Raw genomic sequence first — 16,246 nt, forward strand, 5'->3', positions numbered from 1 at the left:
GTTCTGTTAGGCCTTTATCTTGACTCTTGAATTAAAAGCCGACAGCATAATATTATTAGGGTGACTGACACAATGTTACATTTGGATTTATAATAGTGAAAGCTATACATCTCATGAATGTGAAATATGTCTAACTATGATATGCTCCTATTAAACAATGTAAACTGCACCACAATAACCAACAGATGGCGCCATGTACTCTGTTATAATCAGTGTTGTGTAAGTTACTCTAAAAAAGTAATTAATTACGAACTACTCAATACATCTTCTACAGTGTAATTAAATTACTGTACTGAAAAGTAATTGCATTACTTATTACTAATTACTTTCTGAAACCCTTATCAGACTTGACCAGATGAGAAATACAAGGATAGACATGAAACTGTTCTTTTAATTCTTTCAAATAAATCATATAAAATCAAATTAATTATTCATGAACTGGCCAAAGAATTTAAGGGGGCAGCGTTAAATTAATAAAAAACATACATTTTATCATTAGACAATTTGAAATTCACTATTGTTTTATATAGAATTGTTCTGTAGTCTATGCAGTATTTAACGCAGTTACATCAGAAGTAACTGTAATTAAATTACTGAAAAATTAAGAGTAATCCCTTACTTTACTTTTTTCCCAATGAAAACAGTAATTAATTACTTAGTAATGCATTACACCCAACACTGGTTATAATGGTGTACGGGGTTACTAGCATCGAAATTATCTAGCTAAGCAAATTTGGCTACGATTTGGTCCCATTTTGCGGGAAAATAGAAATATTGTCTTAGTAAACTTAATTTTTGATTATGAAAACATACTAGAGCAGCCCTGTTGAAAAGACCAGCATTTATTACTTAAGCTGGACCAGGCTAGTTTATTCTGGTCTAGATGGTGGATCAACATAGCCTTGCTGCTTACCAGCAAAAATGAATAAATAAATGCTGAGACACATTTGAGATGGTATGAAACAGGGCAAACACAGTTTGTCTTACATCTGTCTTTATTTTGAACATAAGGCTATATACAGTATAATGCTTTATCATTTCAAATCTAACAAACATTTTTTTAGTTAAATATTTTGCTTGCTTTGTGTGCTTAGACCATCTTTCTTTTAAACAAATGCCACTTGCTTTGATATGTTTGTTAATGCAATGACAAACAGACATTTCTGTGTGACCTAAATTACTTAAAGGGATAGTTCACCCAAAAATGAAAATTCTCTCATCATTTACTCACCCTCATGCCATCCCAGATGAGTTTGACTTTCATTCTTCTGCAGAACACATATGAAGATTTTCAGAAGAATATTTCAGCTCTGTAGGTCCATACAATGCAAGTGAATGGTGACCAGAACTTTGAAGCTCCAAAAAGCACATACAGGCAGCATAAAAGTAATCCATACGACTCCAGTGGTGTAATCCATGTCTTCTGAAGTGATATGATAGGTGTGAGTGAGAAAAAGATCACAATTTAAATCCTTTTTTACCTTAAATATCCACTTTCACTTTTACATCTGAAAGTCACATGTGGTGCCTGTTTAGTTTCACTTTCATATCTGAAAGTGAAAGTGGGGATTTATAGTAAAAAAGGACTTAAATATTGAACTTTTTCTCACCCACACCTATCATATCGCTTCAGAAGACATGGATTAAACCACTGGAGTCGTATGGATTACTTTTATGCTGCCTTTATGTGCTTTTTTGGAGCTTCAAAGTTCTGGTCACCATTCACTTGCATTGTATGGACCTACAGAGCTGAAATATTCTTCTAAAAATCTTCATTTGTGTTCAGCAGAAGAAAGAAAGTCAGACAAATCTGGGATGGCATAAGGGTGAATAAATGATGAGAGAATTTTCATTTTTGGGTGAACTATCCCTTTAAGCCTAAACATTTTACAAGTGTATTTATGATAAAAAAAAAAATAAAAAAAAATAAAAGCACTTTTTTAAGGTAATGTGAAATAAGACAAATAAAATGCATTAATTTACACTGAGTTTCTATCAGACATAATGAAGTTTTAACAGATAGTGCTAATCTACTTGTGTTTGTGACTCATACATTCTAATAATATTTATGTATTTGCTTGACAGTTGTAGGAATAAACAACCAAACATTAAGTAACAGATATTCCGAAAATTACTCTTTTGTGTATTTGTTCAGGCTACTATTTAGCAATATTAATATTTTGTTAAATTGATCATATGAATGTACCTTCATGTCCTGATTGCATCAGAGATGGCAGCGCCCTCTGCTGATGTTCAGTTGCTGTATTGCTGTCCTCCAGGGAAGGCAGTAGGTTGTATAGTTAACTCCCGATGGGGCAAAATCACTACCCTGAAACCACACAACCTACTACCTCACCCTGAACGAACATCACGATAGACCAAAGAGAGAGAGAGTATGGAGATCAAATAGCCTCATAATCAATATTTGATCATTAAATCAATGAATCAATCAACCTACGCAACCAACCAACCATTTAACCAATCAATCCAGACAAGCTGTATACATTTAAGTATGTTACTCTGTTTTAATAAGAAATAAAGTAATATTTCCATATTTCAATATTTCAGTAATGCATGTAGTCCATTCCAAAGACTTCCATCCAAACTCAGTCATGTTGCGTTGACTTCACATCTGTTCGTCCGGCAAATTTAACAATGATGGAGATGATGATATTACAGCCTCTTCAGGAAAGACAGTAAGTTGTATAGTTATCTAACAGGAAGGGTATCACCCTAAAACTATACAACCTACTACCTCACCCCAAAGGACAGTCTGACATGCCGGAGAGAGGTGCATCATGAAGCCTGGACTGAAAATAAACTGATCAACACACATCATGGCACTGAGATCAACCAAATAAAAAAGTTCTGTAATTGCAATTGTGCATATTTATTTATAGAAGTCTAAGGATGCTTTCACACTAGAGCTTTTGGCGCAGACAGTTCACAACTGTTACAAAAAAAAATCTGGCCTCAGTGTAAAAAGTCAAAAACTAAATGCTCCTGGTGACACTTATAAAATAAAGCATTTTTCATAACTGCTTGTCTCCAAATAAATTAACATCGGGTAACACTTTGCACCTTTTAGATACAGACATCGCCTGTCAATCAACTCTAGAACGCGCATGCGCATTAGCTATACAAGCCGGGAAAATACAACTGTAACACATTTGTACCACAGTTTGTACTGTACATGGGAGGGGGGCGAAATTAAACTCGGTGTGAAAACAGCCTAAACAATACAGTGTGAACACGTCAGTGATACAAAGCAATTATATGTTGTGTGGACTTTAAATGGACACCTTTTATGACATCACCCGTTAACAGATGCTCAAGAGGTCTGTGTCGTTTTCGAATCTCCACATCTTCCATCTTCATCTCCAGGCTTTTGTCTCTCTGCATCTGAAAAGACAAGAAAACAATAGCAACAATAACCAGATCATTGTCATTATCTGTTAATTATATGGCAAGCATGGTATTCTCTTCAGTAATTATTCAGATTTGGCTCTAGGTTGAGCTAAGATGGGTCATTGCAAGAACGGAAATACGGTGGAAACACGGCCGTTGGTGGCAGATGCCTTTACTCCTTTTGTTTCCTGTTATTTTTCCACTGTCCAATCAAATTAAAGGCAAACAGCCCATAAACAGCAAATACACATTTACTCCATTTATGATTTGTCTTTGATGTCTGTTTAGTGAAATCTAATGAAACATGCCAAGAAAACGTCATATAATGTTTCCCTAAATCAAGATAAGATCATTTTGAAATGTAAAGAAGATGAAGCTTATTTTAGGAGCATTAAGATTTTTGGCATTGTCTCATTCCTGTAAAACATCCTGATATTTGTGTAATATAATTAATTCTTAAAAATAAAATTAGCATAATTTAAAGGCAGAACAACAAATACAAACATGATGTGCAAATATTTTGTAATGTATATAATATAGCACAGTTTGCATTTATATATTTATTTATTTATTTTATTTTTATTTTTTGCATTGCAGTAATGAGAATTGGAGTGAAAAAATGTGTTTCATTCATGAAAGTAATGTTTAATGCAAAAAATCATAATAGTCCAAAAATAGACTTCAATATCTGGTAACCCTTTACAATTTACAATTTTAATCGTTTACATTTGTTAACATGAACTAACAATGTAAAATACTTTCACCGCACTTATTAATCTTGGTTAAAGCTAATTTCAACATATACATAAACTACAATAAAAAAAGTATTTTAAGATTTACACATTTCAGTTGCATAACAAAATTTCATCAAACTGAATTGAGTAATCTTTAATAATAATATTAATATTATTTATATATTTATAGAAATATATTTATAGAAATATTTTAAGTCATTATTTTAACAAATGTTAATATTAAATATATATATATATATATATTTAATATTAACATTTGTAAACATTAGTTAATGCAATATGAACTAACATGAACTAACAATAAAACAATTGTATATTTATAAATGAACATTAATCAAGATTATCAAATGCTGTAAAAAAAATAATTCCTCATTGTTACTTCATGACACCTAATGCATTTACCAATATTAACAAATAAGGCATTATTGAAAAATAATACCCACAAAAATGTCCTTTTTCTATCTTTTGATTTTGGGGTGAAATACGACTATGCCATGTTCTTTACAGCTCTCGTGAGATTAACTTATTTATGACCTCGTCATATACATGCTTTGGACTGGAATGATCTGCTTATGGTATGTATAACGTAGAAATATAACTTCATGGTTCTATTATTACGAAACCGCCGGCAGTTAATCATGGACTTAATTGTCTGTCCTAAAACAGCGATTCTAGCACACTTCACAAATCTCTGTACCTAGTACACCCTCTATTAAGGACTGGGGCCCCCAGGGGCCCCGGGTGAAGACGGGAGGATTCCAGACAGCTGAGTGTGCTCGGCAGATGATAAATAGGACACGAGAGACTTCGCCGTCCACAGGTTAACAGGGCAGCAGCTTGAAGCAGCTATTTTTATATGTCAACAGCTCCTGTTACAGATGTGCGGGATTCGGTGCGAGGCTTGTGTCTGCGGGTGGGGGAGGGTCAACGCAGACAGTGCGACCCCTCTGTGATCTCTCGGGGAGGAGAGTGCATGAGTTAAAATAGAGTACGATAAAACACGTACGTCTTTCTTCTGTGGAACAAAAAAGTAGACAGAATGTTTTGCATAGAAAAACAATGCAAACATCCCATTTTGTGTTCCACAGAAGAAAGAAAGAAAGACATACAAGTTTGGAATGACATGAGGATGAGTAAACGATGACAACATTTTCATTTTTGGGTGATCTGTTCCTTTAAGGACAAACCCACACACTTGCAATGCACACTTGCAGTCATGGCAAAAGCACAAACGTGCACCCACACAAACAAATGTGAATTCATAATGGTAGTCGACCCAACACTTCCATGGACTTTTTTATGGGTATTGTGTATAAGGGAACATTTATGTTTTGGGTCAAGTCTAAAAACTAATATTAAATAAATTACAATCATTCGGCCCACAAAAGCTGACATTTAGTCTAAACGCACCCATGCAGTGTGTGCATGCGTGCAGGAGAGAGAGAGTTTGGATATTAATTGATTTTAGTTTGCCATTCAAATATTTGAAATATTCTTGGAGATATATTTAATATTAAGAGTACATTAATTATGGGGGCCTGGGTAGCTCAGTGAGTAAAGGCGCTGACTACCACCCCTGGAGTCACAGGTTCGAATACAGGGTGTGTTGAGTGACTCCAGCCAGGTCTCCTAAGCAACCAAATTGGCCCGGTTGCTAGGGTGGGTAGAGTCACATGGGGTAACCTCCTTGTGGTCGCTATAATGTGGTTCTCGCTCTTGGTGGGGCGCGTGGTGAGTTGTGCGTGGATGCCACAGAATAGCGTGAAGCCTCCACATGTGCTATGTCTCCGCGGTAACGCGCTCAACAAGCCACGTGATAAAATGCTTGGATTGACGGTCTCAGATGCGGAGGCAACTGAGATTCGTCCTCCACCACCCGAATTGAGGCGTCACTACACCACCACAAGGACTTAGAGCGCATTGGGAATTGGGCATTCCAAATTGGGGAGAAAAGGGGAGAAAATAAAAAAACACAAAAGAAGAGTACATTAATAAAAAATAAATTACTTTATATAGGCTATTGTATACTATTCTTGCTATGATTTCTATCCTGAAAATTCCCAAACATGGAGAAGAATTGAATCACTTATTTTAATAAGTCTTTTACTTTGAGCTTGTTTTTCCAAAACAGGTGCCTTGTTTCCCTTGAGAGATCTGGAAACATTGCAACTGGTATTGCACCCACCATTAGCACAGAGTACTGTCATTTAAAAAAATATTAATTAACCGTATTAACAGTTCTTTTTTTCCCCCGTTCTAACCGCTTACCATTTGAAAAGGAGGCTGCAGAACGACGGAACTAAAAAATACTGTTTCTGCTCAGAACAAACCAAAATGAAAAATGTTTCATTTATAGTCCTTGGTTTATAACCTTAAAGTGTAATAATAATAATAATAATAATAATAATAATAATAATAATAAATTGCATATAGGTTTGTGATTAAAAAGATACTTGAACCTTTAGCTGTCAGCTTTAGTATGCTTTGTGGTTGTAAGGCCACATTCTCAGCAAAACTGTTTTGGAATAATATTATTAAGTATGCACTATACAAATATATTTTAATTTAATTGAATTTTAATACAAACATTATTTTAAGTTTAGAAAATAATAAATGACAATTAATAATATGTACATTGGATAAGCACAACATTCGTGTTCATTGGGTAAGCACAACACTTGTGTACATTGGATAAGCACAACACTCGTGTACACCGGATAAGCACAACACTCGCGTACACCGGATAAGCACAACACTCGCGTACACCGGATAAGCACAACACTCGCGTACACCGGATAAGCACAACACTCGCGTACACCGGTTAAGCACAACACTCGCGTACATTGGATAAGCACAACACTCTCGTACACCGGATAAGCACAACACTCTCGTACACCGGATAAGCACAACACTCACGTACATTGGATAAGCACAACACTCGTGTACACTGGATAAACACAACACTCGCGTACATAGGATAAGCACAACACTCGCATACACCGGATAAGCACAACACTCGCGTACACTGGATAAGCACAACACTCGCGTACATAGGATAAGCACAACACTCGCGTACATAGGATAAGCACAACACACGCATACACTGGATAAGCACAACACTCGCGTACACTGGATAAGCACAACACTCATGTACACTGGATAAGCACAACACACGCATACACTGGATAAGCACAACACACGCATACACTGGATAAGCACAACACTCGCGTACATTGGATAAGCACAACACTCGCATACACTGTCGATCGGTTTATGGTTAAACCATTTATGACCTTACACTTACACAATGTCGGGTTTGAATGTGACCACAGACTTCAAAAGTGCAGATGAATATGGAGCACTGATAAATCATTGATGGCCTGATCAGGTTTCTGTATACAGTCACACTACACAGTCTGAAGAAAAAATACCCAAAGAAATCAGTCCGAGCTCGGCCAGTTGCTCTAATTTCCTCACTAGAACATCATTCATGCAACCTTTTCCACTTTATTTGTTTGGACCTTCCGAAACGTTCACAGCATTTGTCATAACTCACAAGACAATACCAAATGAAAACTCCCTGCCAAAACTGACCGATCGTGGCTGTACACAAGCTAGCGCTCTTTGTTCCACAGGCAAGTTTACGGAACAGTACGTGTAGCCTGATTTGAACCGGTTTTCAGCGTGTGCTGGCCAAACTCGCCTTGTTAACTCCAGAGTTTCCTTCATCCCCTGTAACTGATACAATGTGAAAAAGCAATTTAGTGACAGGCCAGAAAAGACTTATAGGCCATCGCTCTGGTCAAACGTGCAATGAGTCAGTCTTGTGTTCATGACAGAGAGCAGCTGCATCCTGTTATTATAGCAGGACATTAACCTTTGCCAACAGCACCTGACAACCACACTGCTTTACAGCCCGTGTACTGTACTGTTCACACAGCTAAAAGCCATAAAGGAAAAGATAACCTATACATCTTTATGTTGTTCCAAACCCGTATGACTGACTTCCTTTCCGTTGAGTAAATGATGACTGAATTTTTAGCTTATAATTTCTTTTTTAATTCCTTCAGTGAAAATGAATGGTTAATTACTGTCCCTCATGTTGTTCCTGCGGAGCTCCTTACCGGACAGGGAGGAAATTTATTTTCTGAAATAGTTTGCGTTCCCTCTGAATAAGTTTTGCGTTCCCTCGCAATAAGTTTTGCATTCCCTCGCTATAGTTTTGCATTCTCTCAAAGTTTTGCGTTTCCCTCGCAATGAGTTTTGCGTTCTCCTCACAATAAGTTTTGCATTTCCTCGAAATAGTTTTGCATTCTCAAAGTTTTACATTCCCTTTCAAAAAGTTTTGCGTTCCCCCGCAATAGTTTAATATTCCCGAGCAATACGTTTTGTGTTCCCAAGCAATAGTTTTGCATTCCCCCACAATAAGTTCTGTTCCCTCACAATAGTTTTGCATTATCTCACAAAGTTTTGAGTTCCTTTACAATAGTTTTGCGTTTCCTCACAATAAGTTTTGCGTTTCCTTGCAATAGTTTTGTTCTCTCAAAATTTTGCGTTCTCTTTGCAATACGTTTTGCATTCCTTCTAAATAGTTTTTCAAATTGCCCACAATAGTTTTGCAATATTTCAAAGTTTTACGCTCCCTGGAAATAGTTTTGCGTTTCCTTACAATACGTTTTGTGATCTCTCACAATAGTTTTGCATTTCCTTACAATACGTTTTGCGTTTCCTCGCAATAGTTTTGTGATCTCTCACAATAGTTTTGCATGCCCACTAAATAGCTTTGCGTTCTCTTAAAGTTTTGCGTTTCCTTGCAAGTTTTGCGTTCCTTACAATACGTTTTGTGTTTCCGCGCAATAGTTTTGCGATCTCTCACAATAGTTTTGCATTCCCACGCAATAGCGTTGCGTTCTTTTAAAGTTTTGCGTTCCCTCACAATAAGTTTTGCGTTTCCTTGCAATAGTTTTGCGTTCCCTCACAATAAGTTTTACATTTCCTTGCAACAGTTTTGTGTTCCCTCGCAATATGTTTTGCGTTTTCTTGCAATAGTTTTTTGTTTTCTCGCAATAGTTTTGCATTCTCTAAAAATGCTGCGTTCCCCTCACAATAAGTTTTACATTCCTTCTAAATAGTTTTGCATTTTCATAAAGTTTTGCGTTCCCTCACAAAAAAAATTCCGTTCACCCACAATAGTTTAAAATTCCCACACAATACGTTTTGTGTTCCCTAGCAATAGTTTTGCATTATCTCACAAAATTTTGCATTCCCTCACAATAGTTTTGCATTCCCTCAAGGTTTTGTTTTCCTTTGCAATAGTTTTCGTTCCCTCACAACAGTTTGCGTTCCCTCATATTCAATTTTGCATTCCTTTGCAGTTATTTTGTGATCTCTCGCAAAAGCTTTTTCCTTTCTTATGAAAATTAACCATGGTTTTAGTACATTAACTATAGCTGAACAATGGTTTTTGTAGTAAAACCATAGTAACCACAAAATGTACCATTGTTTTACTACAGTAACCATATTTTAAACATGATATTCACAGTAAAACCATTGTAATAACACAGGAAAACCAAAACTATGAATAATAAACTAATAATTCTGCCAAAAAAAAAAAAAAAAAAAAAAAAACATGGTTGGTTTTACAATAGTAACACTGTAGTTCATTTGTGGTACATTTTCTAACAAAAAAATAAAAATAAAAATTATATATATATATTATATATATATCCATCATTACTGGAGTTTTACTTTAGAGGAATTGTGGTAAATTTTTGTAAGAAAACTGAAATTCTTTTGGTGGAAACCATTGATTTAAAAACCATGGTACTTGTCCCACGAATTAACCATGTTACTATGGTAAAAATGTAGTAACTATGTTTTTTTTGGCAGAATGATTATGATTTGTATAACCACAGTTTTGGTTTTCATGTGTAATCACTGTTTGACTATACACATTGTGGTTAAAATATGGTTACTGTAGTAAACTCATGGTAAATTTTGTGGTTTCTATGCTGGTACTATAAATTCTTTAGCTATGTTGTGTGGCCAGACCATATCAACCATGTTTTGTGATCCAGAAATGACTCATTAGCCCAAACACCCTCTGTCACCTGGTACCCCACGTGTGCCCCCTGCCACGGCCAGACAGATATGCATCTGTTGCTATGCTATTATTAACGCACTGCTAACATACCTCAACCCTCTCTCAGGCCTCCTACCCAAGAGCAGATGAACCCTAACCTTGAGTGGCACATTAGCAACAGCACATTTAACTGCTAATTCAGCTAAGTGCCTTTCTATTGAGCCAACACTAATTAGCCTAAGATGCTAACGATTGACTCCCTTAGAAAAATTGACCATGGTTTGACTATAGTAACTCTAACACACTAACAGTAGTAACTATGGTGTTTTGGCATAAACATTGTAGATTCATGCTAAATAATCTGTTAGGGGAGTGAAGAAATCAACTTAAGGTTTCAACTTTGCTTTGTTTAACGCATTCTAGCGATAGGCAAAGTTACAGTAGATGCCGCGAAACCCATGAAACAGAATGCAAATGTCTCCAAATGCACTGATGTTCTTTTTTCGACACGTTCGTTCTGACACAACGGTTAAAGACATCCATCTAGTGCATGTTTATGTAGAAAAAGAATGGAAAAAGAGCACAGATGGCAGTGTCAGACATTAACTTTTACATTAAGGGGCAATATTTGCCCCATGGATTTGATTTTCAGGGGCATTTTTACATTTTCTAACCATTTACAACAAATTGAGTCTCATCAGTTTATGCAAAATACTAAATTCAAAAATTAAATCAACATTAGCTCAGTGGTAAAGATGCTGGCTACCACCCCTGGAGTTCGCTAGTTTGAATCCAGGGTGTGCTGAGTGACTCCAGCCAGGTCTCCTAAGCAACCAAATTGGCCTGGTTGCTAGGGAGGGTAGAGTCACATGGAGTAGCCTCCTTGTGTTCGCTATAATGTGGTTTGTTCTCGGTGGGGTGCGTGGTGCTTTTAAGATGACTCTCAGTTGCCTCCGTGTCTGAGACCGTCAATCCGCACATCTTATCATGTGGCTTGTTGGGTGCATTACTGTGGAGACGTAGCGTGTGTGGAGGCATCATGCTATTCTCCGTGGCATCAATGCACAACTCACCACGTGCCCCACCATGAGGAGGTTACCCCATCTGACTCTACCATCCCTAGCAACTGGGCCAATTTGGTTGCTTAGGAGACCTGACTGGAGTCACTCAGCACGTCCTGGATTTGAACTCACGACTCCAGGTGTGGTGGTCAGCGTCTTTACTTGCTGAGCTACCCAGGCCCCCCCAGTTCATGGTGTTATTAATAAATGTTTAAATGTTAATTTTAAAGATGTTTTTGTTTACTTTTGTGTGATAAATATCAGTGGTCACCACTTGATATCCAGTGCAAATCTCAGTCCTGAAGCAAAACGTTTTGAGAATCCCAGCTCTAAACATCCCTAAAACCCACCCAAACTCCATTTCTCTGAAGTGTTCCCTTGCATATTCGAGCGCGACACACTGCGAGACCCCATGCCATACCGTGCGGCCATCTGCTTAATGGAAATGTACACAGACTCAGGTCTGTGTGAGAGGAACTAAACACAAACCCCTCAGATGAGTACACTGCGAAATGACATGTGCTGTGTGCTTTTACAGCAGGTGGCGTGGACATTTGCATGTATTGGGTATGGTTATGCAATATACTGTAGTTCATAATTCATTTTTATCAAGCAATATGGATGGTGTTTTATGCCAAGCCAAAGCAGGAGATCAGAATAGAACGAACTAGTACTAAGGAACAATCTTGTGGAAGTGGCTATGTTCTAGCAGTTAACAGGATGCATTCTTGTGTCCGTCTGCGCTAGTTTTTATTTTTGGGGGGATATTTCTTCAATGTCTTGCTTCCTGAATTCTGCATCTTTCAACCTAGTCTCATAGAATGAGCGATACTATGACTTCCTTTTAGCAAACTAACATTTATGTGCAGAATTCTAAGTTTTACTGCAGTTTCCTTGTAAAATGAACACTAGAGGCGCTAAAACAACTGTGTGTTTTATTCACTTTCACACAAATCACGACTACAACCGTTGATTATGACATTTGTATTATAGACTGACCAACATTTACACTCATTGCGATGGGATTATCTTGCACCATAGCTCACCTGATAAGTGTTGGACTTTGAACTCGGAAGACCGCGGTTCGAGACCACGCGAGCTGCGAAGCGACATGACATGTGTCATGCGCTTTTAATTTTTTTATCACTTTTGGTTATGTTTAGGTTAAAGTTTTAGGTTAGGGAGGTACATTTTACTTATTAAAACCATCTAATATTCACCTTTAAATTTTCATCTGATTACATCATTAAACTCGCTTTTGGCGCCCCCCGCTGGACATTTCACTGGGATGTGTAATACAGAACATAATTTTGGTTCACAAAAATGTTCTCACCTCATTGGAATTTTTTCCCCTTATTTTAAGCATAAACCTCAATGAATTTTGTTAGATTTAAGTTAAGCTAAATACAAGAATCAACAATTTGCCAATGGGCTAAGTAAAATAAACGTACTTCAATATATATTCTCTGAAAACAAGTCTTATCTTACACTACTTTGCTTCTCAAGTATATGCATCTCGTTTAAAGGATTTTTACTGGAAAACAAGCAAAATACTGAATGAGTAGTTGTTTTTGAATGCAAGAACGTGTCATTCCCCCCGTCTATGTGTAAGTCTAGCATGCATGTAGCATTCCTTGCTGATTGCAGATAAACCAGTCTACACCTCATGGTTTTAGATGAAATCAGGTTCTTCTGGGATTGCCTCGGGTTTAATTTGCAAACAATTGGTTCTATTTCTAGTTCTCAGTTGAATTCTTAACTAATTTAATCAGCAAGATGTCCTCGTTCAACTGGCTACACCGGAAAGATTTTGACTTGCACTTAACTAACATCAACAAGCATAAACCGGGGGGCCTGTGTAGCTCAGCGAGTATTGACGCTGACTACCACCCCTAGAGTCGCGAGTTCGAATCCAGAGCGTGCTGAGTGATTCCAGTCAGGTCACTTAAGCAACCAAATTGGCCCAGTTGCTAGGGAGGGTAGAGTCAGATGGGGTAACCTCCTCGTGGTTGCGATTAGTTGTTCTCGCTCTCAATGGGGCGTGTGGTAAGTTGTGCGTGGATCACGGAGAGTAGCATGAGCCTCCACATGCTGTGAGTCTCCGCAGTGTCATGCATGATGAGCCACGTGATAAAATGCACAGATTGACGGTCTCAGAAGTGGAGGCAAACTTGTCCTCCGCCACCCGGATTGAGATGAGTAACCGCGCCACCACGAGGACCTAGTAAGTAGTGGGAATTGGGCATTCCAAACTGGGAGAAAAGGGGATAAAAAAACAAACAAATACAAGCATAAACCAGTCTGGATCCACACAAAAATTGCTAGTCTTTTCAGTTGTTGGCCAAAATAAGTAGAGAACTGTTTTAATAGTTTTTCTATGTAAACAAGTGGTAGATAGACATTTTTGACTGTTTTGCCAAGTCTTGCTATTTTTTAGTGTCTCTCACAGAAGCGCCAGGTTTTTTAGACACTGTGTCAACAGAAATAATAATACAGCATTTATATCCATAATTACCATTGTGCAGATCCCCTTAGAGGACAGGGAGGGAATTTACTTTCTGAAATAGTTTTGCGTTCCCATGCAATTATTTTAGGTTCCCTCACAATAGCATTATCCATCCCTTATGACAATCAATCAAGGTATTTGCAGTAATACCATATTAATGACAAAATTGACCATGCTTTTACTACTTTAACTACAGTTGAACAATGGTATTTGCAGTAAAATCATAGTAACCACAACATTTACCATGGTTTTACTACAGTAGCCATATTTTAACCATGGTGTTTGTGGTAAAACCATAGTAACAATACAGGAAAACCAAAACTATCGTAAGAAAAATTACAATTACAAAAAGTAAAAATTACACCATTGTTAATTTGTGGTACATGCAGCTTTTAAAACAATGGTGGTTTCCAGAAAAATGGTAACCACAGACAGTTAGTTATTACATGAGTATGTTTCCTTGGTGGAATCCATGATTTTACACAAATTAAACATGGTGTTACTATAGTAAAATTGTAGTAACCATTTTTATTACCATAGGTTTGTTTTTTTGGTCACAGTTATAAAGGGTCGTTCACACCTAAGGCGTTTTTGTATCCACCTGTGAACTTTTTCAACAGTTTTTCTACGTAAACATGCGCTAGGCGGACGTTTTTGACCGATGCGCTGCGTCTCGCAGTTTTTTCAGTGTCTCATGCAGGACCGCCATGTTTCTAGATGCTGTGTCAAGTTAAAAGCTGCACTCTGTCATATGTGTTATGCCACGTCTAGCTTTTTAAGGACGCGTTCAGCGTGAAAGGCATGTTAGGGTAGTCTTTGCAAATCTTTGCAACTGAGGCCATATCCACATTCATCCGTTCTTGTTTGGAAACTCATGTTTCGTTTTTTAACGGCATCGTTTTTTTCAAAGTATGCAGTAATGGGAGCGTTTTCGAAACATGCCATTCTAGTGCGGATGAGAGGCATAAATCGATGCATTTTCAGACTAAAATGTATTAGTGTGGACGTGGCCTGAATGTCAAGAACATGTTCAGAATTCTCAAGTCGTTATTGGCAACTTTCACCTCCTAGTCTCTTCATAAATAATTTGCATGTTGTATAACTAGCCAAACTAGGGGTGATATAAGCAGTCTAAGGTGGTTAGAGAGGCCACAACGGTGCTATAGATTCTCGCTGATGCATTTTGCACAAGTCAAAAGAACAGTTTATGGCTCAGGGCCGAGGTCAGTGCTCTGAGAGGAGGGGGCAGGATGCTGTGAAAACGCTGGTTTCCATGCAGTCACTCGGCAACAATTACGTGGCTAAATGACAAAGGGGGAATTCTGATGTTTCTAGCAACTCTAGTAAGTGCTATTGCGACCCATCCTATAGTTTACAGCATTTTACCAGTATCATGCTGTAAAGACAATATCAGATACCGAACAACTTAAACGTTAACTTTGATAGCAAGCAACCCCCTTGTTGTATTAGTGATACAGTGTACTAAATGACATGTGTCTTGTCTATCATCATACTAAATCTGCAAAATATATCCAAAGCAGTCGCAGTTAAAGATGTTAAGTACTCTTTTGTACTTAACATGCACACCAATTACTCGCTCTCATTTACTGGCACTGTAAAAGTGAAACGGTTTAACTCTACGGCAGTAATTGCACTGCCTTGCAATGCAGGGTATTTTAAACATGCATTCTGACATCTGCTTTGTGATTATGGGATTGTGAGTTGACTCTGCTCCAATGTTAGGTAAGCTAACGGTTAATCAGTGTCAGGATTAGACTCAAGTGGGTGCCACTATCAGCTACAGAAGAATGAAAGAGTGAAGAGCTCCAAAGTACATTTAATATTCCCATCTTACTTTCCAGAAACCAGTAATGAAAACAGGCCTTCCAAAAAGCCTAAAAAAATAAATAAAACAATAAATAAAAAAATCAGTGCATTTCAGAATGCCACCGTTAAAGAAATAAATATTATTTTAAGCTTGAACTTGAACTTTGCCTCAAAGTTCAAAGGTGACCGAGGTAAAAACGTCAAGTTCACACACTAATCTAAATCAATAAATGTTAAATGACCACACCGATTTGCCTGTAAAAAGCACAGTCTCTCCTTTTAGTTCTTAATTGAAAAGATGTCATCGTTCGTATGAAATTTGATTTTAGGAATGAAAAGAAATCAAAGAAAATGGATAAAGTGAAATTATATTTATATTTACCTGTACAGGGTTGCATCTGGGTTTCAAACTTCACCTCCTTTCCAACTTCACTTCTTCCTAAAGAGAAATACATGAAAAAAAAAAAAAGTATAATTAAAGTTATTAATTTGTAAAATGACTTACAAAAGTACGTTTTTAGCTTTACGGTACATATTATTTAATATGTGATATTTAAACAATTTTATCCATGTGAGATATTATATACTATATTTTACTTTCCTTAAT

General features: G+C 37.1%; 1 long non-coding RNA gene across 3 annotated transcripts in view; it reads right to left on the reverse strand.

The window, feature by feature from the left end:
* Nucleotides 1-1,795: 1,795 nt before the first annotated feature.
* Nucleotides 1,796-16,246, reverse strand: part of LOC127437138 (uncharacterized) — a 51,520-nt gene continuing 37,069 nt past the window's right edge. The window contains exons 4-5 of one of the 3 annotated variants that reach the window (XR_007896526.1): nucleotides 16,022-16,078; nucleotides 1,796-3,402 (exon numbers count right to left, since the gene is read on the reverse strand). This is a non-coding gene — a long non-coding RNA (uncharacterized LOC127437138). The remainder of the gene's footprint in view (nucleotides 3,403-16,021; nucleotides 16,079-16,246) is intronic. The other 2 variants (XR_007896525.1, XR_007896524.1) reach the window with 2 other exon arrangements.

This window comes from Myxocyprinus asiaticus, chromosome 48 (genome assembly GCF_019703515.2).
Source record: "Myxocyprinus asiaticus isolate MX2 ecotype Aquarium Trade chromosome 48, UBuf_Myxa_2, whole genome shotgun sequence".
NCBI classification, from domain to species: Eukaryota; Metazoa; Chordata; class Actinopteri; order Cypriniformes; family Catostomidae; genus Myxocyprinus; species Myxocyprinus asiaticus.